This window comes from Perognathus longimembris, chromosome 27 (assembly GCF_023159225.1).
Source record: "Perognathus longimembris pacificus isolate PPM17 chromosome 27, ASM2315922v1, whole genome shotgun sequence".
Classification (NCBI taxonomy): Eukaryota; Metazoa; Chordata; class Mammalia; order Rodentia; family Heteromyidae; genus Perognathus; species Perognathus longimembris.
The window spans coordinates 6428836-6456547 of NC_063187.1; the positions used below are offsets into that span (position 1 = coordinate 6428836).

The following is a 27712-nucleotide window of genomic DNA, read 5'->3' on the forward strand; positions in this document are numbered from 1 at the left end:
GTCTTTCCTGTTCACTGTGATAAGTATTTTGTGATAGGCACTGCATGACAATAGACAAGTGTACCATAATACACACCAAACACTGCATGCATGCAGAGTGTGTTCACTGCCCTCAGGTAGCTCTCTTCTCCAGGGTCACTAAAGTTTGCATGGAATTTGGGTGTAAAAGATTTTAACAAGCAGAAAACATAGGCTTGGTTTCAATATGTATTAAGCCTATGATAAAGAGGAATTTCATCATTCACTACATATTTTTAGACAAGTAAATCAGGGGAATAACTTGATCTATGTTAGAAAGTTCATTACACATGACCTGTTCAAAGATAAAAGTGCAGAATGGAAATGTGCAACTCAATTTTGGCATGGACCGTGAATTTTTGAAGGGAAATTGCAGCTTTGGGCAGCTGTACTGCTTCCTTGGGCATTAGTAAATGGATGTGTTTGTGGCAGGCTGTGCACGTGGAATTCTTATTGAAACCTGCTTGAATCCACTAGTAATATCTGGTGGCTAGAATGGACATTGCGTGTGTGAACTGACCCTGTGGATACAATGCAATAAGAATTTGTTTGATAGTTCACTGAGATAGATTGTTTTCTGGCCATTTCCATGTAGCCTCTGATGCAATTCAGTAGCTTCATCCCAAATGGATTTCAGGCAAAAAGTTTCTGGACACAGATATGAAACCATATATATATAAAATAACTTCATCCCTGGGGCCTCACTCTCTGTGATCTGAGAGAAATCACAGCACCTGCGATGAAGAAGGAGAATGGCAAAACACATTTTCCAAATAATATTTTTCTCCTGGATGTAAGGCCTCAGATGCAGAGCCTGAGAGAAGGGTTTTCCACATTGTCCCTGGGGATTCACAAGAGGCTACGAGGAAAGATGGACAACAGTGTATCTCTCCGTCAATAAAAAGACACATGTGCACCTGTACAAAGATATATGACTATACATACCAGACACTGTGGGTCTCACTTGCAGCCAGAATTTCAGCTAGGCAGATGATTCAGGGATGTGCCCTTTGATATTCATACTCTTTTTTCTCCAGTTTCCCCTCCCTGTCAATTCCTTGGCCGGCACTAGCTGCTTTTCCACCATGAAGCAACGAGCACACATGGGTGGAGATGTGATGATTGTTGCGTTTTTCCCTCTCTATACGTTGGGATCAGATCTCAGTAACAGTGGTGCTCACAAGTATGAAGACAAGCCGTAAGTAACACCTCATCTTATTTCCATGTCCTGTTTTGTTCTCAGGATTTTAAATCACTAAGGGAACTCTAGATGCACACAAGATGAATGCTCTCTTTTTCCTCTCCCCTGGCCTCCTATCCTTTTTATCAGAAGAACTGAACCCCCCAAATGGTATTAATTGCTTTTCGTAATACTGTTGTCAACTTTTCACAAAACTTTATCAACATATCCTCTGTATGTGTACGTTCAATTAGGATTTCTTCTAGGTCACTATTTTCTCACCCTGAGAAGACATAACTGACAGGATAGGCTTCCATTATGAAATTTCACATATACAAACACTTCTTTTTAATCACTTTATCCTATCATTTGGATTTCCATCCTTCTTCTATTGTTTCCTTCTGAAAACAACATGTTTTTAATTTCATAAGAATGTATGTGCTTACCCAACACACCTTTATACTTACAGACATGTCTGATAGAAAGTTACCTTGGTCATTTTTACTCCCCTGTATTTTTGCTTTCCAGTTTCTCAATCTAACTATATTAGGAAGAGAGTAGTGATCATTGCATTTTACAATGGTGGCCTTACAACTGGCATTTCAATAGAAAGCTTGCTTACAATTCTCTCCTCATCCCCCATGTTGGAGGCTCCTCTCTCCAACATTAGGTCATCAGAGTTGGATGTATCCCTTTTGTTTTGTTAGATAACAGAAAATAAAATTCCCTGATATGATACTTGAAGTCTTTTGTCCTGGTTAGTGTCTCAGGAAGCTGTTCAATACTTTGGGTCTGTGAGCAGAGATTGCTATGGAATGTTATATGCCACTTTGATTTTAAAAAATGCTCTTCAACTGAGGATTTGTTAGTTGGCCTGTCCCTGCAACAGGTGCAGGTGGTTACTCCAAGAAAAACACAACAGAATATTTGGTGTCTCTGAAAATTTTATGGGACTCTAGGCATTCACACACTGAGGCCAAAAGAGTATATGCATAGGAGTGGTTGACAAATACTTACTAGCTACGTGCAGATGGTCATAGAAAATAATACTCTATGAAATGAACTCCAAGGAAGGAGACATTTTCATTTGCCATTGTTGCTGTTTTTCTTTTCTTTTGCTTTTGTCCTGTTTGTATTTGAGTGGATAATGCAATGTGCATAAAAGTTTGAAGAAAGGTGAACAAGTACAATAGTGGTGCCCACTAGACTGTAGATGGAAAATGAAGTGTGTATCTTGTGGGTAGGGACAAAAGGAAAATACCAGGAGAAAACGACAAAAGGGGAGACATGGTTCAAAAAAGAATGTACTCTTTATTCATTACGTGAACTATGTAACTGTAATCCCTCTTTATTTCACCTCTACAGTAATAATGAAAAGTAAATCACAAAATTAATAAATATATATGTTCTGCTGAGTAAAAAATGAATATTTGGTGTCTTACGATAGCCTATTCCATCTGTAGTGTGCAAGAGGTTTTCACTGTTGTGCATGAAGTAGCAGAGAACAAATAAACTCTTATTCTTGTCATAAGTAACTGTCTGAATCTCATTCATAACCATTACCTGCAAATCCTTATATCATCTTATATGCAAGCATTAGACACTATATACACATTCCATCTCCATTATTGCTGATGTTTTATCATATTTTTTAGCAGAAAAGCAAGGATTCAGTCCATCAAAATAATGTTTCAACTACTCTGAAATTTCTATGCTAATTACACAGGCTTACCTTCAAGAACTATCAGTTTGTTTTGGCCTTGACTTTTGCTATGGAAGAGATCAACAACACTCCTGCTCTTTTACATAACTTGACTCTGGGATTTGATATCTGTAATGTTGAAGATGGATTGCCAACAGCATTTAAAAATCCCTTCATTTGCTTTTTTGGGAACTACACGGTTCCTAACTACTCTTGTATACGTGGCAGCAAGTCTATAGGAGCACTTACGGGACCATCAGGAGTATCATCTGCCCAGATAGGCCCATTGCTGGACCTCTACAGGATTCCACAGGTGAGATTGGGAGAAGTGTATTATTTGGTGCCATTTCAGGTGTTTAGAAGAGAATGAGAATTAGTGACTGCATTCATGATTCTATTACATTTTGTGATATCAAAGAATAAGTATTCAGGAAAATGGGCTATCTATGCTCCCTTAGTTTGGAAAAGGAATAAAAATTGAACTCATAAAAAGGGACTATTTGGAGTTTCAAAAATTATCAATAATTTTTTTAAATTCAGGAATTGGAAAATGACATTATAGTGTAAAGGTATGCTGAGCTGGGTGTTGGTGTCTCACACTTATAAACCTAGCTACTTATGAATCATATATCTAATTACCTGCAAACACCATAAAGTAACGTGTGGTTCAAGTCTTGAGGAAAAATCCAAGAAAGTGCATGGGGCTCTGACAGTAAATAATCCAGTGCAATCACACACACACACACACACACACACACACATACACACACACACACACACACACACACTCCGTCCCTCCAGAAAGTGAAAGACATTATGTTGAAACTAGTACGGCAGGCTCTGGAAGACAAAAGAGGCAATTGTTTTCTCATACACAAATATAACGTCTAACATATGAATATGAAATATGATATAAGGATAGAACACATATCAGTTATATATGTATATAAATATATATGATTAACCTATAAAGTAGGTAAACATAAATATGAAATTCCATGGTCCAATTTCTCTAATCAAATAATAAACAATATGCAAATGAACACCAGACAAATATAGCATATATTGCCTGAAGGCTGTGGGTGTTAAGGAAATGTGCAAAGGAACAAATGAATAGGTAATAAATGGGTGGGAAAATACAACGTACTATTCAAGATACATATGGGAACATGGATCTAGAAATATATGTCTGTGAGTGGAATAGAAAGGAGGATTTATTGGAAGTAGTGACAAAGATAAAGAGACAATTCAATAACAAACTGACATGTTGCACAAATATTAAATTTTTTAATGTTATTTCAATAAGTAAAAGATAACATTGTTATGTAGTTCAACAGGTTATTTAATATACATCATGGCTGAGATTGTGATGGATAGAAATCTTCTCATTCATGGAGCATCCAATTTTCATTCCCTTTAGTTCACCATTGGGCCTTTTGATCAGGCCCTGAATGACCACAGGAAGTTCCCTGCTCTCTATCAGATGGCCTCAAAGGACACGTCCATAGCCACTGCCATGGTCTCCTTACTGGTTTACTTCAGATGGAACTGGGTGGGACTGTTAACCTTTCTAGATGAGAATGGCTTGTGGATTCTTCCTCTATTAAAAGAAGAGATGGACAAGAACAGAGTTTGTGTAGCCTTCGAGCTAGCAATCCAAAACTATGGCCTATTATTTGAAAGCATATCACGGTGTAACCAGATTAACAAATCTTCAGCAAATGTCCTCATCATATACGGTGGTAAGGAAGACGCAGTAGATTTCCTGGATATTATTGAACAGTATTTAATAAAAGGTAAAGTTTGTATCCTGAACTCACAGTGGGAATCCCCCATAAGGAGAAGGTCTTTAACACGAGGTTCATTCCATGTCCCTCTCGCTTTTTTACACCATCACTCAGATGTTTCTGGATTCACAGATTTTGTCAAGGCAGTGAACCCTTCCAAATACCCACAAGACTTTTTCCTTGCTCGGCTGTGGTTTCTCTCTTTCAATTGCTCAGATTCTGAGTCTGACTGTGTCACATGGCAGAACTGTCCTCGTGATGCCTCCTTGGCTTGGTTACCTGGGCACATTTTTGACATGACTATGTCTGGAGAAAGTTACAATATATACAACGCTGCGTATGCTGTGGCCCAGGCTCTCCATGAGATGCTGCTACATCAAACAGAAGTACAGACAATAGAAAACAAGAAAGAGACAGTGCCTTCCCCTGCACAGGTAAGGCCTTCTATTTCAAATGGCACGCACAATAAACACAGTCAATTCCTAGAGGACTCTCTTACCACACAACATTAAATATTTTAGTTGTGTTCCCCAAACTAAAGAAATTAAATTTCTATAAATGTCTGTGAGGTTTGCTAGACATGTGCTCCTTTGCTCTTATGGACAAGAGGCCAGTACCAAGAAAGAAATAAATTCCATGCTTCTATTCTTTCTTCTAATAACTAATAATTTCCACTTACACATAGGCAATTTTGTGAAAAGAGTATAATCACCTTTTCCTTATGAGTTTCTAAGGATGACCTGCTGAGCACAAGTATTTCTATTTCTCATAAGTAATCTAGATTGATTCTCCTTTCGGTATTAAAACTAGAACAAGCTCAAGCTGTAACTATTGACACCCACAGAATTAGTTGTTGTGGAAAACTCTAGCCACCTGAGAATTGCTGCATTTATGCTTATTTAAATGAAATCGGTTTCTCTTGAAAAGAGGCCTTGTAGCACTTTTCTGTGTGACCAGCTTTCAGGAAAATTATTCTTATTTCTTCAGTGCTTTGTCAGGTGTCTGTGCTTTTCCTGAATTCTGAATCAGAGATAAAAGACACTCAGGAGATTTTGTATTTCTTGTTTTCTAATCACATGAGAGTCTTTACTGCAAGCTCAAGTCTGGGCTCACGCTCATCACTGATGCATTAGGTCTAAGTCTAGAGTCTCAACCCTCTCAGGAGCTATTCTTAATTCATCTTTTCTGTCTAACCACCTGGATATAATTCAACAGAAGATGATGCATCTCTTGTAGTTGCACCGTTTCCTGAAGAACACCCAATTTCAGAATCCTGCTGGAGACCAGGTGATTTTAGAAGACAAAAGAAAATTGGAGGCAGATTATGACATTGTGAACATTTGGAATATTCCACAAGGTCTTGATCTTAAGGTGAAAATAGGACAGTTTTCTCCATTTGCTCTACATGATCACCAACTATCTTTATTTGAAGATTTGGTAGAGTGGCCCATAGAAACTACAGAGGTGAATTTTTATTTAATTGTAATGATTTTAAGAGCATATAAGTAAGTTAAATGAATACCTGACTGAATGCCTGACTCCTGTAATAGTAGCTATTCAGTTCTGAGTGTTATGGTTTGAATTCAGGCCCAGCAGGAATACCTGTGAGACTCTTATCTTCATTTAACCACCACAAAAGAGGTCCTGGGTGCTGGCTGATGCTTCTAATCCTCTCTACTTGGGAGGTTGACATCCTCAGATCTCAGATTATAGGTTACTTTAGAGGCCCACCAGGTAAAAAAATCTGTGAGAATCTATGTCACTAAAACACCTCAAAACTAAGCTAGAGCTGTAGATCAAGCAGCCGATCATTTATCTTGAAAACAAAATAGCTCAAGGACATTTCTTGGACACTGAGTTCAAAGTCCAGGATCAGCACCCTCTAAGAAAATTCAGTTTGTTTCTAAATGTGGATTTTGAATATTGTCATAAAATACAAATTGCATGTTTCTTAGCAGGGTTCTAACACCAATGAAGTACCAAAGGAATTGCTTTATGTATTTGAAAGGGTTATTTTGTTCCCTTTTCTGGTGATTTCATTTAATGATTAGTTGAGCTGCTACTTAGATCTCTTTCATGAGAGGAATCATTGAATGAGGTTGCACATAAAGCTATTGTGGTGACAGGATGTGGAATCCATAGCAGGATTCAATTCACTGACTGGATTTATGTGTATTGATATACTACTCTAAAGAATTTGAATGACTTTGATTCCTTAGGGTAGTATACAATACACATAAATCCAGTCAGTGAATTAGTCGTTCAAATAAGGAAACCTTGGGAATATTAGGAAAAGCCTAAACAGTTTCTGACACATATCTTATGTTCCTCAGCCTGTTCTCTCTGTCTGCAGTGAGAGTTGTGGTCCTGGATTCAGGAAATCCCTTCAGGAGGGAAAGGCTGCCTGTTGCTTTGATTGTACCCCTTGCTCAGAGAATGAGATGGCTAATGGGACAGGTCAGTTCACAGCAGAGGGAGAAATACAGGTTCTCTCCTAGTGCCCCACAAACCATAAAAAGGACTACGAATGTCATGTATTGGAATTGCAGTCAAAGTCTTCCTTCATTCACTTAGTAGTTGAATTACAACAATGGATGATACTGCTTCTTGAAAAGAAAAAAAATCATGGGCTCTGAATTGTGTGTAGGATTAACTTTTTCTAGTGTAATGTCTGTATGTTTATTTAAATACTTACTGAGTAATTTTAGCATATTTTCTATCATATAGCATACAAAATACTGTTAATAATGAGGTCTGCATGTTTTGCAATTTTTTTTACATTGTACAGAAAACACATATCTTTATTTCCTAGTTGTCTAGAACTGTTATTAAAGCAGAGAAAATGCTCTTGTTTGGTTCAACTCTTCTGCATGGCCTGACTGTATAGCTTCAAAGAATAATTATAATCTCTGTTCTCTAGTGCTTTACAGGTGAGTAGGAAGAGCTATATTACAATTACAAAGAAGGACCACAGTGCTCCTATCTATATGAAACACAGATAGAAAAAATTCAACATCTTTTAGTCTTCATTTTAAATAAGGATATTGAGTTGTGTCCAAAATGTCTGGAAAATAGTATGGAAGAATGAAGAGATATCTAAAATTATTGTTAGGCCATTAGGAATGGGAGAGAAGAAAATGAATGATTTTCATAGGAATAGTTCCACCAAGAATTTAGGGCCAAGTTTAGGAACATTATGAAATTATGAAAATAATACTAAATAAGCCTAATAATACTTGGTCATTTGTAGTTGATGCTTGTAATTATCAATATGTCAGAATTATTTTCTAGATAGGGATTTCCTAATTTCCTTTTAAGCACTGGAAAGGAACTAATGACTTTTTGTCTTCCTCACCAGACATGGAGCAGTGTGTGAAGTGTCCAGATCACCAGTATGCCAACACCCAGAGAAACCAGTGCCTCCTAAGAGCTGCAAGCTTCCTGACTTATGGGGAGCCCTTGGGGATGGCCTTGGCCTGCATGGCTCTTGGTTTATCGACACTCACAGCAGCTGTTCTTGGGGTCTTTGTGAAACATCACAACACCCCTATTGTCAAGGCGAATAACCAGGCTCTCAGCTACATCCTGCTCCTCTCCCTCATCTTCTGTTTCCTCTGTTCCTTGCTCTTTATTGGCCGTCCTAACACAGTCACCTGCATTCTACAGCAAACCACATTTGGAGTTGCATTCACTGTCGCTGTTTCTGCTGTTTTGGCCAAGACTGTAACTGTGGTTCTGGCCTTCAAGGTCACTACTCCAGGGAGAAGGATGAGGTGGCTGCTGATGTCAGGGGCTCCTAACTTTATCATTCCCATCTGCACCCTGATCCAGGTGACTCTCTGTGGGATCTGGCTGGGAACCTCTCCTCCTTTTATTGACACAGACACTCATTCTGAACATGGCCACCTCATCCTCCTGTGTAACAATGGCTCCCTCACTGCCTTCTACTGTGTCTTGGGATTCCTGGGTTCCCTGGCCCTGGCCAGCTTCACTGTGGCTTTCCTGACTAGGAACCTGCCTAACACCTTCAATGAAGCCAAGTTCCTGACCTTCAGCATGCTGGTGTTCTGCAGTGTGTGGCTCACCTTCCTGCCTGTTTACCACAGTGCCAAGGGCAAGGTCATGGTGGCTGTGGAGGTCTTCTCCATCTTGGCCTCCAGTATTGGGCTCCTGGGCTGCATCTTTGTCCCCAAGTGCTACATCATCTTGATAAGGCCTGATTTAAATTGTGTGCATGGCTTTAGGGACAGAAAATACCCTGGGCAAATTAAGCCATCCTAAGAGGAAATTTACATATCTTTTCAAGCTGGTTTCTTTTTCCATTAGATATTAATTTTCATAGTTTCAATCATTTCAATAAATTAGCTGCTTTTACTCATTTTTCTAGTAATGGCACAGTCATCAGTTGTAGGTAGAGACAGGTCAATTTGAATTTCATTTCATATATTTTTGTTCTTTCCTTTCACTAAGCACTTTGTTCCAGTTTTCTGATATTTCAGAGATATTTGAAGAAAAACAAAGTATATCAGCTTTTGGCATACTGTCACTCATCAAATCCTTGATGATCAGGTGGCCGACTGAGATTTGAGGACCATGGTTCAAAGCCAGCCCCAGAAAGAAAAGACTCTGAGAAACCAACTCCAATAACCCCCCACCAAAAAGCTGGAAGTGGAGCTGTGTGTCAAGTGGTAGAACACTAGTCTTAAGCATAATTGCTTAATGATAAGTCACAGGCCTTGTGTTCCAGCCCCAGGACAGGCACACACACACACACACACACACACACACACACACACACACACACACACAGAATACCAGGACTTGTGGTGTGGGGGAGATGAAAGAGGTCAAGGGGAATCAGGGTAAATGAATGTACAGAGGGAAAGTGGACAAATGAATTCCTAATATTCCATGTCTAAATGTGGAAATGAAACTAGCCCACATGAGAGGGTAGTTTGGGAGAGATGGGGGAGAAAGATGGAAGTGGTGTCTTGGATCAAGACACCTTGCACTCACAAGGTGACATATTGAATTGCAGCCTTTCTCTAGGTGTGTGTGTGTGTGTGTGTGTGTGTGTGTGTGTGTGTGTGTGTGTTTCCAGTTCTGAGGCTCACACTCTGGGCCTGAGTGGTGTCCCTGAGCTTCTCTTGTTCCAGCCTAGTTCTCTACCACTTGAGCAACAGCACCATTTCCTGCGTTTTCTGAGGAGAACGTTTCTGCCTGGGCTGGCTTTGAACTTCATCTTCTATGTTAGCTTCCTGAGTAGCTAGGAAGACAACTGTGAGCTACTCATGCCTAACATTTTTTTTAATGTAGTATAGCAAGATCCCCCTCCCTCCTGGGATCACCACCTTTGCCTGTCGTTGGTCAGCTGGGTGTTTTGAGATTGCCTTCCTTATGAGCCTGATTCATGTGGCAAAGCCCTGAACCAGAACTAACTGTGCGGCACCCCTCTGTATCTTATCCCTCCTCAGCAACACAGATTTGATGCACCAAAAAAGTTATATGTTAAGTCGACTAGACTACACTTGATATAGATAGAAAATGCAAAGGAGTAGAGATTCCTTTCTCAGGTTAGTAGGACTCAACTGGGAAATTCTGGCATTTGCTGTTTTGTTGGGAACATTCCTGAGATCATTTCATTTTCCTTTATCTCTGGTCCTGGGGACAAAAATGAAGCTGAAGGTAGTGTTGGGTGTTGTGGGGAAATTTGTTCTGCAATCTGATAGGACCTGCTTGGTCCATAATCTCTCTCTCAAATCTGCACTGAGAACCCCTGCATCAGGCTTGGGTTTATTTTCTAGATGCTTCACTTTGACAATTTTTTTCCTTTCTGTAACTGCTTTTCCTATCTTTTTCTACTTGTATCAGGGTTTCATCATGATTTTTCCTTTTTCGCATGATAGTCCAATATTTGCTGCACCTTAAAATTTGGCCCAGCTTAATAAGGGTGAACCACCAGTCAGGGTTTTATCAGGAAATCCCAAAGTGCCATGATAACTGGAACAGATATTTATTGCAGAGATTTGCATAGTACTCAAGTAGGCTGGAGATGAGTGCACAGCTCTATAGAAAGGCTGTAGAGCCACACTGAAGGACTAGAGTTACTCCAAATTGTACTAAGACCCCATTCTGTACCTTACTGACCTTAGTATAAGCCCAACCCCCACCCCTTGTTTGCCAGTAAAGACCATAAAATGCCCTGCGACAGAGAGTTCACAGAGAAACCATAAACACCAATAAGATTGACCACCAGAGAAGAAAAACAAGTTTTGGAGTTTTTCCAGAACTCCCCACCCAGTTGTGGTTTCCAGTATGTAAATAAAAGATGCTATGATGTATGCTAATTCCCTGCCTTCCCCAAAGAATGTATACAACAGCTGGAAGCCCTAGGCTCAGGGCCTCTTAGCGTCATCAGTTTACTGAGTATTTGGAGGACTGAGCTAGCCAGAAATAAAATCCCTTTTTGCTGCTTGCATTGGTCTCTGGTGGTCTTTTTTTTTTTTTTTTCAAATTTTTATTATCAAACTGATGTACAAAGTGGTTACAGTTTCATACATTAGGCATTGGATACATTTCTTGTACTGTTTGTTACCTTGTCCATAATACCCCCCTCCTGCTCCCCCTTTCCAATTCCCCCACTGAGGTGTTCAGTTCACTTACACCAAACAGTTTTGTAAGTATTGCTTTTGTAGTTGTTTGTCTTTTTTTTTTTTACCATGTGTCTCTCAATTTTGGTATTCCCTTTCAATTTCCAGGTTCCAATAACAGTATACATGGTTTCCAATATACTCAGTAAGATTACAGAGATAGTGTAGGTACAACCACAGGAAGGTGATAAAAGAACATCCTCAATAATAGAAGCTACAGATACACATGGGACGTTGAAAGTAGTTACAACTGTGATATAACAATTGTTTCCATAACATGGAGCTCTTTTCACTTAGCATCATCTTATGTGTTCATAAGGGTATAGCTATTGGGACTTGTGATGCTGTGCTATGACTTGCCTAAACCTGTACTAATTATTCCCAATAAGGGAAACCAGAGGGTCCATTTTCTTTGGGTCAGGCTCACTTCACTTAGTATAATTTTTTCCAAGTCCTTCCATTTTCTTACAAATGGGGCAATGTCATTCTTTCTTATAGAGGCATAAAATTCCATTGTGTATATGGACCACATTTTCCTGATCCATTCGTCTACGGAGGGGCATCTGGGTTGGTTCAAAATTTTAGCTATGACAAATTGTGCTGTGATGAACATTGCTGTGCTGGTGGCTTTACTGTGATTTTGTTTGTGGTCTTTGGATAGAACCCCAAAAGTGGGGCTGCTGGGTCATAGGGGAGTTCTATGTTTAGCCTTCTGAGGAATCTCCATACTGCTTGCCAGAGTGGCTGAACCAGTTTACATTCCCACCAACAATGAAGTAGGGTTCCCTTTTGGCCACATCCCCTCCCACAATTGTTATTGTTAGTTTTCTTGATATATGACATTCTTACTGGGGTGAGATGGAATCTCAATGTTGTTTTGATTTGCATTTCTTTTATGGCCACCGATGTAGAGCACTTTTTCATATGTGTCTTGGCCATTCTCATTTCCTCATCAGAGAAGTCTCTTTGTAAGTCTTTAGCCCACTTGATGAGGGGGCTATTGGTTCTTTGCGGTTTTGTTTTGGAGGAAGGTAATTTTTTTAGTTCCGCATACATTTAAGATATGAGGCCTTTGTCCATTGAATTGCCAGTAAATATCTTCTCCAAATCTGTGGGCTTTCTGTTTATCTTGCGAGCTATGTCCTTTGCTTTGCAGAAGCTCTGCAATTTGATGCAGTCCCATTTGTACAACCTTTCTTCGATTTGTAGCCTTTCTGGGTGTTTGTTAAGGAAGTTCTGTCCTGCGCCAAGGAGCCCAAGTGTTTCTCCTCCTCCTTCCTTCAGTGTTTTCAGGGTGTCTGTTTTTATTTCGAGGTCTTTGATCCATTTGGAGTTGATTTGGGTGAAAGGTGAGATATAAGGATCTAATTTTAGTTTGTTGCATGTGTTGAACCAGCTTTGCCAGCACCATTTGTTAAAGAGGCTATCTTTCTTCCAAGCTATTGTTTTAGCTCCTTTATCAAAGAATAAGTAGGCATAGTTCTATGGGTTCATTTCTGGGTCTTCAATTCTGTTCCATTGGTCTTCAGGTCTTTTCCGGTGCCAATACCAAGCTGTTTTTATTGCTATAGCTTTATAATATAGCTTGAAGTTCGGTATTGTAATTCCTCCAGCACTGTTCTATCTGCTTAGCATTGTTTTTGCTATTCTGGGTCTTTTATTGTTCCATATGAATTTCTGGCTTGCTTCTTCTATTTCTTTGTAAAATGGTGTTGGGATATTAATGAGTATTGCATTGAATTTGTAGATACCCTTTGGCAATATTGCCATTTTTAGTATATTAATCCTCCCAATCCAGGAGCATGGGAGGTTTTTCCATTTCCATAGTTCTGCCTTAATTGCATTTTCATGTTTTTAAAGTTCTCATCATAGAGGTCTTTCACTTCGTTGGTTAAGGTTATTCCTAGGTGTTTTATGTTTTTTTGAGGCTACTGCAAAAGGAGTTGCTTTCCTGTTTTCAGCCTCGGTCTTTGGGTCGTTAGCATAGAGAAAGGCCATTGATTTTTGAGGTTTTAGTTTATACCCTGCAACTTTGTCAAAGTTTTGGATCAGCTCTAGTAGCTTGGGGGTAGAGTCAATGGGGTTCTTTAGGTATAGGATCATGTCATCTGCGAAGAGAGAAAGCTTAACTTCATCTTTTCCTATTTGGATCCCCTTTATGTTTTCTCCTTGCCTTATTGCTCTGGCTAGGAATTCTAGTACTATGTTAATGAGCAGGGCAGAGAGTGGACATCCCTGCCTTGCTCCTGATTTTAAAGGGAATGGATTTAGTTTTTCACCATTTAGAGTTATGCTTGTTTTTGGGTTGTCATAAACTGCCTTGATTATATACAGGAATGTTCCATGGAATCCCAGCTTTTCCAGGGCTTTTAGCATAAATGGGTGCTGTATTTATCGAATGGTTTTTCCACATCCAGTGATATAACCATGTGGTTCTTTACCTTGCTCCGGTTGATGTGGTGGATTACATTAATTGACTTGGGTATATTGAACCAACTTTGCATCCCTGGGATGAATCCAGTTTGATCGTGGTGTATGATTTTTTTGATGACTTGTTGAAGTCGATTGGCCAGAATTTTGTTTAGAATTTTTGTGTGTATGTTCATCAGGGAAATCGGTCTGTAGTCCTCTTTTCGTGATGATTCCCTGCCTGGTTTTAGGATGAGGGTTATAGTGGCTTCATAGAATGTGTCTGGTAGTGAACATTCTCTTTCAATTTCATTGAAGATTTTGAGAAATATTGGTGTGAGTTCTGCTTTGAAGGCATGTGGAATTCTGGTGTGAATCTGTCTGGGCCTGGGCTTTTCTTGGATGGGAGATCACTTATTGTCGTTTCTATTTCAATACTGTATATGGATCTGTTTAGAAGGTTTAAATCTTGATGGTTTTGTTTGGGGATATAAATTTTTTCTAGGAAATCATCCATTTCTTCCAAGTTCTCAAATTTGTTGGCATAAAGGTTTGCAAAATAGTCTTATTGTGTTCTGAATTTTGTTTTTTTCTATGGTGATGTTACCTGTTCCATCTCTGATCTTGTTTATTTGAGTCTTCTGCCTTCGTTTTTTGGTCAGGTTTGCTTGGGGGTCTGTCTATCTTGTTGATTTTTCAAAGAACCAACTCTTTGTTTCGTTACTTCTTTCGATGGTTTTTTGGTCTCTAATTGATTTAATTCTGATTTGATTTTAATTATTTGCTTCTGTCTATTGACTTGGGGTTTGGCTTGCTGTTCTCCTTCAAGGAAATTAAGGTGCTTCCTTAAATTATTGAGTTGCTGTTTCTCCAGTTTGTTGGTATGTGCACTCAGAGATATAAATTTTCCTCTGAGTACTGCCTTTTCTGTGTGTCAAAGAGATGGTACTTTGTGTACTCATCTTGGATGAATTCCATAAACATTTGAATTTCTGTTCTAATTTTTTCAATGACCCACTGATGGTTCAGCAGTGTGTGGTTTAGTCTTCATGAATTGTAGGATTTTCTGTGGTGGCTGTTTGAGTTGAGCTCTAATTTTATTCCATTGTGGTCTGAGAGAATGCAAGGAATGGTTTTGATACTTTTGAATTTGTACAGATTTTCTTTGTGCCCTAAGATGTGATGTATTTTGGAGAATGTTCTATGTGCTGCTGAGAAGAATGTATATTCTGTTGTTGCTGGGTGGAATATTCTGTAGATGTCGGTTAAGTCTAGTTGGTCTAGGCAATTGTTTAATTCTGTGGTTTCTTTGTTCAGTTTATGGCGTGTTGATCTGTCCATAGGTGACAGTGGAGTGTTAAAATCCCCAACTATTAATGTGTTTGGGTCTATGAGTGTTTTTCGAGTCAGTAGAGTTTGTTTGATGAAGTTGGGTGCTCATGTATTTGGTGTGTAGATATTTAGGATGGTTATATCTTCCTGTAGGAGAGATCCCTTTATTAGTATGTAGTAAACTGTTTTGTCTCTTCTTATCTTTGTTAATTTGAAGTAAATTTTGTCTGATGCTAGGATTGCAACTCCAGCCTGCTTATGGTGACCATTTGCTTTGTAGATTTGATTCCAGCTTTTCACTTTTAGAAGATGTTTACTATTGCTGTATAGATGAGTCTCTTGGAAGGAGCAGAAAGATGGATCTTGATTTTTGATCCAAATTATGACCTAGTCATTTGATTGGAGAATTAAGCCCATTGATGTTGAGAGTTAGGATTGAGAGATGATCGTTTGTTCCTTTCATTATCACTATCTTGTTAACAGCCGTGTCTTCCCATTTCTCGATCTGATATTCTGGTTTACTATTTAGGGTACATTTCTCTGTCTGTATTGGGATCTTGATTATTTTCCCTGTATAGTGTATCTTTGAGGCTTTTCTGTAAAGCTATTTTGGTGGAGATATATTGTTTCAGTTTTTCGTTATTGTGGAAGGGTTTTTTTTGACCTTCGGCTATGAATGAGAGTTTAGCTGGGTATAGTATTCTTTGTTGGTAGTTATTTTTATTTAGGGTTTGGTATACCTCATTCCCTGCTCTCCTTGCTTTCATGATCTCTGCTGAGAAGTCGGGTAATTCTGATTGCTTTTCCTTTATATGTGATTGGTTTTTTTTCTCTGTAACAGCTTTAAGGATTCTTTCCTTGTACTCTACTGATCCTGTTTTGATCACAATGTGTCGGTGGTATGTCCTATTCTGGTCTGGTCAGTTTGGGGTTGTAAATGCTTCATGTATCTCTATAGGCCGATACTTCTGCTGGATATTTGGGAAGTTCTCGGCTAATATTCTGTTAAAAAGGTTGCCTATTCCATTAACTTCTTTCTCCAGGTTTTCCTCAATACCTATTACCTTTAAATTGGGCTTCTTGATTGTGTCTTGGAGCTCCTGGAGTAATTTGTCTTGTCGATTGCATTGGGTTTGTATTGATTTTTGACCTCCATAGATGCTAGGGAATCTTCAGCTCCTGAGATTCAATCCTCTGCTTCAGCTAGTCTGGACTGTAAGCTGGCTACTTGATTTCGAATCTCTTTTCCTTCTGACTGGTCTTCCCAGATTATTTCCATGTCATCTCTCTTAGGCCATGTATGGACTTCTTAATGCAGACATGCAGGCAGGCAGGCATGCAGACAGGAAGGAAGGAAGGAAGGAAGGAAGGAAGGAAGGAAGGAAGGAAGGAAGGAAGGAAGGCAGGCAGGCAGGAAGGCAGGAAGGAAGGAAAGAAGGAAGGAAGGGACAATGTTAATTAGTGTTGTGGCTCAAGTCATAGGTAGACCACTAGCTTTGACATGAACAGCAAAGACACAACAACCAGGTTATGAGTACAAGTTACACTTTAGCCCAAAGTAAAGAAGAAAGAGAGAGAGTGAGGGAAGGAGGGGAAAGGGAGGGAGGGAAAGAGGTGGGAGGGATGGTAGGAAAGAGAGAGGGAAGGTGGGAGGGAGGGATGGGGTAAAAGTAATACAGATATTTGGTAGATGCTCTACATTGGACTGGCTGCCTTTTGAGTTTTTCTCTTGTTGCTGTTGTTAGCTTTTTTTTTTTTTTTTTTTTTTTTTTTTTACTATATTTGAATCTCTCAGAAACCAACTTTACTTTGCCAGTATCCAGACACTTATATCCAATAAACTCAAGAACAACTCAGAACTCCTGTTTGGGCTAGAGTGGCCACCCCATCTTCATGGACACCCGGCAGAGCCTCCTAGGCCTCATCTTTACAGTTCAATTCTAGCTCTGGAACCCCAGGATCTTTTGTACCATTTGCGGGTACAGGTATACCATGCAAACCGCGTCACAAGTCTAGAATGCATCCTCTTTGGAAAGAATTAGAATGCAATCTTGGTTTTTCAAATGTTTTTTATTAAAGCTCCTTGTCCCACAGCAGCCCACTGATGTTCCACAGTTCATTGTTTCCATCCACCACTTCATTTTATAAAGAAAGGAGCACAAACAATAAATGGAAAGATGTCTTTACTCAGAACTCCACAACATAAGTAATGTTCCTGCCTAGAAACTTAGCTACTCAACAGATTAAAGATGTGAGGATCATGGTTCAATATCAGCTAAGTTTTGAAAGTCTATGAGATTCTCATCTGAAGTGAATCACCAGCAATCTAGAAGTGGAATTGTGGGTCAACATGGTAGAGCTCTAGCCTTGAGCAAAGGAGCTTAGGGACAGCACTCTAGCTCTGAATACAATCTGGGAACCACCAAGTTAAAAAAAGAAAGAAACAAAAGTAAGAAAATTGTCATTTAGACTAAGGCTGCTTCTTCTCTCTTGTAACTACTCAGGAGGCTGAGATCTGAGGATCACAGTTCAAGGTCAGCCTCGGCAAGAACATCTGATATTTTGATCTCCCATTAACCACAAAAACCCCCCAAAATCTGGAAGTGTAGTTTTTGAGTCATATGATAGAAGGCCACCCTTGAACTGAGAAAGCTGGGTTTCAGTGTTTGGGCCATGATTCCATTTTTAAGTGCTCTCACACAAAGAAGCAAAGAAAAGAAAAACAGAAAGAATGTGGCTTATTATTGTTATTTTCAACATGCCATGTGAAATTATGCCCTTTTTGGTTCTGTCTTTATTTCCCTGGTTTCAAACTCGTTATCATGGTAACTGATTTTAGTACCCTCAATATTGTGTATTCATGTAACTGAACTAGGGAAGGGAAACGGAATACGAAAATGAAGAGACAAAGGATAAAATGACAAACCAATGCAACGGCAATATGTACAAAACTATATGGTAATGTGGTATATCTACATAATGGAATTTTATGCCTCTATCAGACAGAAGGCCATTGTCCCATTTGTAAGGAAATGGAAGGACTTGGAAAAAATTATACTAAGTGAAGTGAGACAGACCCAAAGAAACATGGACTCTATGGTCTCCCTCATAGGGAATAATTAGCACAGGTTTAGGCTAGTCACAGCAGAGGCTCACAAGAGCCCAATAGCTATACCCTTATGAACACATAAGATGATGCTAAGTGAAATGAACTCCATGATATGGAAATGACTGTTATATCACTGTTGTAATTACTTTCAACATACGATGTGAAACCGTAACTTCTATTATTGATGACCCTCCTATATCCCCTTCCTATGGTTGTTCATCTGTATCTTGTCTGAGTACATTGGAAACGGTGTATAAAGGTATTAGCACTAGGAAACTGAAAGGGAATACCAAAATCAAGAGACACAGGGTAAAAAAGACAAACGATTACAATAGCAATACTTGCAAAAGTGTTAGTGTAAATATACTGAGCTATTCATGGGGGTAAAGGAAAAGAGTGAGAGGGAGGGGGGAATGAGGGAAGAGGTAACAAACAGTACAAGAAATCTAACCAATGTCTAATGTATGAAACTGTAACTGCTCTGTATATCCGTTTGACATTGAAAATATAAAAAACAAGAAAAACCCCTGCAAAGTATATGGTGTAAACCAACTGTACAATTTGTGGGATGGGGAGAGAAATGGGGAGGAGGGAGGTAAAAATTCAAAAAACAAAAATCAAAAAAAAAAAAGAAGAAATAATCTGGCCTTCTTGAGATGGAAATCATTTATTGAATGAATAAAATAATTGAATTTACAAATACATGGAATGTGTTGTGTGAACATGATGCATAAGGAGCTAAACTTATGTCAGCTGTACACAGTCATTAGAAAGTGGTATGAATCCTCACGTACCATTTTGTGGGTGACGAAGTTTTCTGAACTTTTGTTTCCTCATCTATAAAGGGATCCTAATAAGAAAAGCTGGGGGGGGGGCGGTCAGAATTTCAAAATCTAGTGCCAGAGACATCCCATGAGAGCAACAGAACTCTTTCTGCTCATCAGCCATAGTGCCCAGAGTTATGCAATGACTTCCTGCAGAACTGAACTCAGGAGAAAGGCTGCTGGAGGTCAGGCAGGATCTGATCTCCCACTAGAGACACGAGTCTCATGGACTTTCCTGCCTGGGCTGCCTTTGAATCCCGGTTCTCATAGCTCATTTTCTGGGCTATAAGCAATAATCATTAGTCACTTCGAATACACAGTATAGTTATTTCCTATACTGGGACTGTACAGAATAAAGAGTAATTCTGTACCATCTGATAGCCATCAGTAAACTCGTGATTATTGCGTTTCTATGAGCACAACTATTATGTTAACAAGACATAAATAAAATGTGTCTTCGTTGACAGTTTCATGATGTTGTGAAACAGCTGTCATCCAGAGTCGTACACAGCCATGTTTCAATGGCTCACCCGTGTAAAACTTTCCACTTAGGAAGCAGAGGCTGGGGACAGATCAGTTCAAGGCCAGCCAGAGCAGAAACCTCATGAGGAGACCCCATCTCAACAACAGCTGTATAGGGTGGTATGTTCCTGTCATCCCAGATACAAAATGGCTAATATCTAGAGAACTATGTCTCCAGGTCAGCCTGGGTAACAACAACAACAAAACAAAATTCCACCTGGTGGTAGGAGGCTGAGATCTGATGACTGTGGTTCAAACCCAGTAAGATCAGGAAAGGCCATGAGACTCTTCTCTCCAATACACCAGCACAAAGCTGGAAGTGAATAGAATCCATGCATATGGAGCACAAAACCACAAGGGACAGAGACAAAACTCTGTGTTTGTACCCCAGAATTGAACATAAGCACACACATACACACACAAGTCTGACAAAGGGACAGGAGAAAGGAGGTCCCCATTCATCTATGGTGAGGGACCCAGCAGATGGAGTCCGGGGCAGGTCAGAGCCATGAGACACAACGTTTTGAGAGTGGGACCCTTGCTTTGGCCCCCTCTGCTTGTGAATTAAAGACCCATGCACCCTAATATCTCTGAACCAATGAACACTGAAAACATACACACAACCCCACTCCCAACTCTCTCACACAATGGTGCCCTGAAAGGATACCATCTACTCGTGCTTGCTTTTCCATTTTCTTTATTTGTTTCATGGATACAGTAAATGACACACAGGAATCGACTGTCTCACAACCTTGAGGTTTGCTTACAACCATTCAGATAAAGAAGATCAAGCTCCAGTTCTTTCCATGCTCAATTCACTCGAGATTCCTCATGGTGTGTGCACAGGATACATGTGCTCCCAAATAAGCTCAGAGTCTCCTGTGGTTCCAGAGCTCAGATCGAGTGGAATAGCTCAGAATCAGAGGCCCTGCCTCTTTTACCCACACTGAATTTGCAGTAGGCGTATCTCAAGGAACACACTTCTGTCCCGGCTTTCATTTCTGATGCTGAGAAGGGATTCCAGGAGAGAGATGTCTCACTACACAGGCAGATCAGAAAGGCCAATGAGGCTCTTATCATTGGCCAGCCATGATCCATCAGTCTCCAGGCGATAGAATCGGTACTCCCTCTTCTCAGCAAAATACTCCATAGCAATATGGACCTTGTGGGTTGGCGTCATTTCTCTCAACGCCAGTGCCAACTTAGCCAGAATTTCTTCAATTGTCTCAGGGTCAGTATCTCCTGGGTTGCCATCATATGGACCTTTGTAGCTCTCCAGAGGGGCAGGATAGAGCCCCCTTTTCAAATGGCCTATCCTGGCTGTGAGGCTCAGGGGCTCCTCCTGGTTGGTCAAGGAGATGGGGTTGCCATAGACACTGATGAAGCTGAGCCTGGAGCACTGGCTCAGGACAGGCAGGATGGCGCAGAGCTGGGCATCAGCAAGGTCACAGAGGGCCAGGGCCAGGGTCTGCATGGTGTGGGCCTGGAACCCCAGCAGGTCTCTCAGGTCCTCAGGCCTCAGAACACCAGGGACGAACGCCTGAGGAGCAGGTGCTGGAGCTGCCAGGTGTGAAGACTCCGGGACAGAAACCACTTGTCCGTCTTATACACGGAACAAATATTCAACGACAAGGTCTTAAATGGAGGCAGTGAGGGTGGGCTCTTCTTGCTCATCTTGCTTGAGGAGATGTGGGTCCGCTGTGCAGGGCTCTGTGGATCCCAGCAGGGCCAGGCACTGAATGTAGACTCAGGGATTCTGCTTCTGTTCTCTGATCCCTGGGCCCTTTGTAGTCTGAAGCCCCGCCTTCAGGAGTGCACGGCAACCAATCATAGAGCAACTTCTTGTTGGAATATCGAGCCACACCTACTTGGGTCATCAACTTCTGGAGTAGGTCAAACCCTCCTTCCTATACTAAGTGAAGGGGTTGAGGGCGTGTTTCCCACCTGCTCTTTGAAATGTAAATTACACTGAAGCAAAAACAGCTCCTATCCTTCTTCTCTAACCCCTCCAGACATGCACATGCTACTCTCCTGTCCTGGGGCTGAGAAGAATCCCAGCCCAGCCCCAGCCCAGCGCTATAGCATCCACACAACCTACTGAACAATCTATCTCTGTATTGCTTTTTCCTCCTGCCTTGTTTCTTCATTCCTTTCTTCCATGGATCATTCGTTTCCTCCTTCCTTCCTTTTCTTTCCATGTCCTTCCTTCCTTCCTTCCTTCCTTCCTTTTCTTACTTCTTATTCCTAAGTTTTCCTTCCTTTCTTCCCTACCTAACTGCCAACCTCAAAGCTTGCCTTCTTTCCTTTCTTACTTTACTACTTTCCCTGCTTCTTTCTTTCCTGCCATTCATCCGTCTTTCATGCCTACCTTCCTTCCTTCCTTTCTCTATTTCCTCCTTGCATTCTTCCTCCTTCCCTGCTTCCCTCATCCTCCTTTGTCTCTCTTTGTTTCCTTTTCTTTCTCTTTTCTCTATTTCTTCCTTCCTCTGATCCATCCCTTCCTCCTTCGTTCTTTCCTTGCTCCCTGTCTTCATTCTTTACTTTGGTAGCTGGGTAGACATGAAGTAAATATATCTATACAATATAAGGGGAGCCAATGAAGTATTGCCAGCATTCTTGTGCCATTTTCCTCAAGTCTCCACCATGACTGTGTGAACAATGTAGGGAACTCATCACCAAATTTGTGGGAGATGACGAATTAGTTCTCTTGCTCTCAACGGAGGTCCAGCCAATCAGAGAGCAGCTTCTGAGGGGATGCATGAGCCACCCTTCTAGTACAGCTAGAAAGGGGTGTCACTCTCTGCTTAGTTCAAATCCTGCTTCCTGGACAAAGTGAAGGGATTCAGGGCGTGTTTCCCACCTGCTCTTTGAACTGTAAATTACACAGAAGCAAAAACAACACCTAACCTTATTCTCTAACCCCTCCAGACATTCCTAACCTACTCTACTGCTCTGGGGCTGAGAAGAATCCCATCCCCGCCCCAACCCAGCGCTACAACATCCACACATCCTACTGGACATTCTGTCTTGTTTGTATTTCTTTTTCCTCCTGTCTTGTTTCTTCATTCCTTCTTTCCATGGTTCATTTGTTTCCTCCTTCCTTCCTTCCTTTTCTTTCCATTTTCTTTCTTCCTTCCCGTCTTCTTTCCTTCCTTCCTTCCTTTCCTTACTGCTTCTTCCTTTGTTTTCCTGGCTGTGTATGACTCTGGATGACAGCTGTGTCCCAACATCATGGAAATGTCAAGAAAGACACATTTTATTTATGTCTTGTTAACATAATAGTTGTGCTAATACAAAAGAAATAATCACAAGTTACTGAAGGCTATCAGAAGATAGAGAATAACTCTGTATTCTGTGCAGTCCCAGTATAGGAAATAACTATACTGTGTATTCAAAGTGATTAAATGAACATTGCCTATGCCCCAGAAAATGAGATGTGAGGACTGGGATTCAAAGGCAGCCCAGGCAGGAAAGTCCATGAGACTCGTGTCTCTCATGGGAGATAAGATCCTGCCTGACTTCCAGAAGCCTTTCTCCTGAATTCAGTTCTGCAGGAAGTCCCTCCACCCTCTGGGCACTATGGCTGATGAGCAGAAAGAGTTCTGTTACTTTCATGACATGTCACTAACATTTGATTTTCAAATTGCTCCTGCTCCCCGCCCCAGATTTTCTCCAATTCTTGATGTATTAATGTTTGGCCTTGGTTATGATTTTAGAGAATAAGGGTAGGAGCTGTTTTTTCAGTTATTCAGTGTAATTTACATTTGAAAGAGCAGGTGGGAAACACGCCCTTACTCCTTTCACTTTTGTTCAGGAAGCAGGATTTGAAGGAACCAGAAAGTGACATTCCTTTCTAGTTGTACTGGAAGGGTAGCTCACAAAACCCATCAGAAGCTTCTCTCTGATTGGCTGGACCTTCCATGAGCGCAAGAGAACTAATTCTTCATCTCCCACACATTTGGGGATGAGTTCCCTACTTAGTTGAAGCAGTCATGGTTGAGATTTGAGGAAAAGGGCACAAGAATGCTAGCAATACTTCATTTGTTCCTCTGATATCATATAAATATACTTACTTCATGTTTACCCAGGTACCCAAGAAGGGAAGAAAGACAGGAAGGAAGTAAGGAGGGACGGGGGTCAGGAAGGAAAGAAAGAAGGCAGGATACACACAGGGAGGAAGGGATGGAACAGACGAAGGAAGAAATAGAGAAAAGAGACAGAGAGAAAGAAAAAGAAACAAAGAGATGGACAAAAAGACAAAGGAGGATGTGAGGAAGCACAGAAGGAGGGAGGAAGAGTGCAAGGAGGGATTGAAGAAAGGAAGGAAGGCTGACAAGAGAGAAAGAAGAATGGGAGGAAAGAAAGAAAGAAGCAAGGGAAGGAGTGAAGTAAGGAAGGAAAGAAGGCAAGCTTGAAGGTGGCAGAGAGGTAGGGAAGAAGGAAGGAAAACAAAGGAATAAGCAGTAAGGAAAGGAAGGAAGGAATGAAAGAACATAGGAAAGAAGAAAGGAAAAGAAAGGAAGAAAGGAGGAAACAAATGAAGGATGTTATGAAGGAATTAAGAAACAAGGCAGTTGGGAAAAAAATACAGAGATAGAATGTCCAGTAGGTGTCTGGATGCTATAGAGCTTGGCCGGGGCTGGGCTGGGATTATTCTCAGCCCCAGGACAGAAGAGTAGCATGCGCATGCCTGGAGGGGTTAGAGAAGAAGGGTAGGACTTGTTTTGGCTTCAGTGTAATTTACATTTCAAAGAGCAGATGGGAAACACGCCCTTAACCCCTTCACTTAGTATGGGAAGCAGGGTTTGAACTAATGCAAAGGTTGATGCCCCATGTAGGTGTGACTTAGTATTCCCACCCAAAGCTGCTGTCTGATTGGTTGACGTGCACTCCTGAAGGCGGGGCTTAAGGGTATAAAGGGGCCCAGGGATCAGAGAACAGCAGCAGAGTCCCTGAGACTGCAGTCAGTGCCTAGCCTTGTTAGGATTCAGAGAGTCCTGCACAGCGCACCCATATCTCATCCAGCAAGATGAGCAGAAGGACCCCACCCTCGCTCGAGCATCTCGCCATGCAGAATCTGCTGAGCCACCCGGCCCTGGCCAACTCTGCCCTAGATGATCTGCCCATGCTGCTGTTCCCTTCGCTGTTTATGGAGGCCTACATTGGGTGCCACAAAGAGGTGTTAAAGGCCATGGTGCAGGCCTGGCCCTTCCCCTGCCTCCCCCTGGGGGACCTGGCACAGCCACCAGACCTGGAAATTATCAAGGCTGTCCTGGATGGGCTAGATTTGCTACTTAGCAACAAGGAGTGCCCAAATCGGTGGAAACTACAAGTCGTTGACCTGCTGGGTGAGCACCCAGGCATTTGGACGCTGGGGTACCCTGCAATGGCACAAATCTCCTATCCAGGGTTCCCACCAGGTGAGTTAAGAGCAAGTCCCTGGACAGGGATGGGTGAAGAGCAACCCTTGATGATCGCCATGGACCTGACCATCGCCCATAGCCCTAAGGATGATCTCCAGTCCTTCCTGCTCCAGTGGGCCTGGGAGAGGAGAGAACGAGTCCGTCTGTGCCCCAGGGTGCTGGAGATTCTGTCTGACTCCAGCTCTGAAACCCAGAAGGCTCTGCAAGTTGTGAATCCAGACTCAATACTGGAACTGCTGGTGAGTAAATTGTGTCTCGGAGAAACCGTGAAAACCTTTGCTTTTTTACTGAGCCAGATGAAGAAACTTCGCATCCTGAGTTTCTGCAATATGTGTGCCCACCTCGACACTTCCAGCTCCCCAAATTTCTCGTGTTCCTCCTTCCAACTGGGGGCACATCTGGGGCAGCTGCAGCATCTCCAGGAGGTGCGTATGAAAGAAATTGTCTTCCTTGGTGGAAAGCTACCCGCCATCTTCAGGAGCCTGCCGCCTTTGAAGGACTTGTTTCTGAGCTCGTGTAACCTGCAGGAAGCTGACCTGAGGTTTCTGTCCTGGTGTCCCTGCACCAGGCAGCTCAAGCACCTGTGGCTGAGGAATTTGTCTATGAAAAGCTTCAGTCCCGAACTCCTGAGAGCCCTGTTGGAGCAAGTGGCCAGCACCCTTGAGATCCTGGCCCTGGAGAAATGTGAAATCACAGATGCTCAGGTCTCAGCCATCCTACCAGCCCTGAGCCAGTGCTCCAAGCTGAGCTCCTTTAGTTTCTATGGAAACCACGTCTTCATGGACACCCTGCAGAGCCTCCTGGGCCTCATGGCTAGCTTGGGCCACTTGAATGAAAGCATCTATTCTCCCCCTGTGGAGAGCTATGGACCCACAGGGAACTTGGACCCTGACAGGTTTTTTCAGGTTCTGGCTGGGTTGGCCCAAGATTTGAGAGATGTGGTGACAACCCCTAATAAGATCCAGATCTGTCCAGGTTTCTGTCATTTGTGCAACTATTTCCTATACTACTTCCTGGGGCCCGATGGTTCCTGGGTGCTCAGAGATGAGGAGTTCCATAACCATGAGGCTCTGGCTGGGTAATTGGCCCTCTCTCTCTGTCGTTTCTTCTCAGCATTAGAATGTGATCATGTGCGTGTGTGTAAGAAAGAAGGCCTGTGAGCCTGATCTTTCCAGTTCAATTGTAGCTCCGGAACCCCAAGATCTTTTGTGCCCTTTGTGGGTCGAGGTATCCCGTGCAGACCCCATCACAAGTCTAGAATGTATCCTCTCTGGAAAGAACTAGAACGCAATCTTGGTTTTTCAAATGTTTTTGATCAAACCTCCTTGTGCTGCAGCAGCCCATTGATGTTCGACAGTTCAGTGTTTCCATCCACCACTTCATTTCAAAAAGAAAGGAGCACAAAAATATATAGAAAGATGTGTTTTCTCAGAACTGCACAACATAAGTCATGTTCCTGCCTAGAAACTTAGCTACTCAACAAATTAAAGTTGTGAGGATCATGGTTCAAAATCAGCTGAGTTTGAGAAGACTCCGGTGCACCAAAGTCTTCATCGTTTTTCCTCTTTCCGCCTCTCTGGGCTACCGTGGATGCTCTCCAGTTGTTCTTGCCTATTTCTGAGAAGATCTTGGCGCCATGGCCATGATACAGAAGCATGCAACGAAGTAGGCCGGACTGGGAATCCACAACTTCCTCTTCTGGTGGTAAAGGTCAAGCGGAATGTAAACACCGGACCACGGAGCAGTCTCAGAATGGCTTCGTTTGGGTGGAAGAGGAAGATTGGTGAGAAGGTGTCAAAGGCTACATCCCAGCAGCTGAGGCTGCTGGCAAGAAGGAGGGGCTTGAGAATGATGAAGGGAACTGGCTTCATGCCACTAAACGTAGGAAAGAAATTCTCCAGGAAGGCTGTGCTGAGAAAAGTAAACAGCTGAAGCAGGAAGGAGCCAATTTGGCAGAAAGTAAAAGATATCAGGAAGCAATTCAGAAGTGGGATGAAGCACTACAGTTAACTCCAAATGATGCTACCTTCTATGAGATGAAATCACAGGTCCTAATATCACTTCATGAAATGTTTCCAGCAGTGCATGCAGCAGAAATGGCTGTCCAGCAAAACCCACATTCATGGGAGTCTTGGCAAACTTTGGGTCATGCTCAGCTTGTGTTAGGAGAGATAGTACTGGCAATTCGAAGGTTTCAAATAGCCCTTCACATCTATCCAATGAACCCTGAAATATGGCAAGAGGACCTTTCTTGGGCAAGAACCCTCCAGGAGCAGCAGAAGGTAGCACAAAGGGTTAAGAAGAGCGAAGAAGCACCATCTTGAGCGATACCTTCCTCCCCTAAGTCTATCCCTGACTATGACTTTGAGAGTGACGAGATTGTGGCTGTGTGTGCCGCTATTGCTGAGAAACAGAAGAAAGCAGCGGCAAATAAAACCGTGGTGATTGTGTCCGCTTCCAGGACAGTGGAGACTGTAACAGAGAAGGAAGAGGGCGCTCCACCGCCAGACAAGTCTGTGTTTATCAAAGCCTGATGAAGCGGACCCACCCTAAATTATTTGAGTCTGTCCGATTACTGCTTCACATTTAGACAGAGACACACACGTACTCTGAGACAGGGATGAGACTGCTGTCCATAAAATACATTTGCTTCTCATGAGGTATATAAAAATGCAGTGGTAGAATCATTATGTAGTGTTTGACTGTGCTTTTTAAGTTATGACTTCTACATGAGGCTAAACTCCTGAGAAAAATGT

General features: G+C 41.7%; 1 protein-coding gene and 1 pseudogene across 1 annotated transcript in view; one reads left to right on the plus strand and one right to left on the minus strand.

Moving 5' to 3' along the window:
* LOC125342803 (vomeronasal type-2 receptor 116-like) overlaps nt 1-27712 on the minus strand; it is a 70213-nt gene that overhangs the window by 15796 nt on the left and 26705 nt on the right. The window lies entirely within an intron of this gene.
* LOC125342860 lies at nt 26709-27490 on the plus strand (annotated as a pseudogene).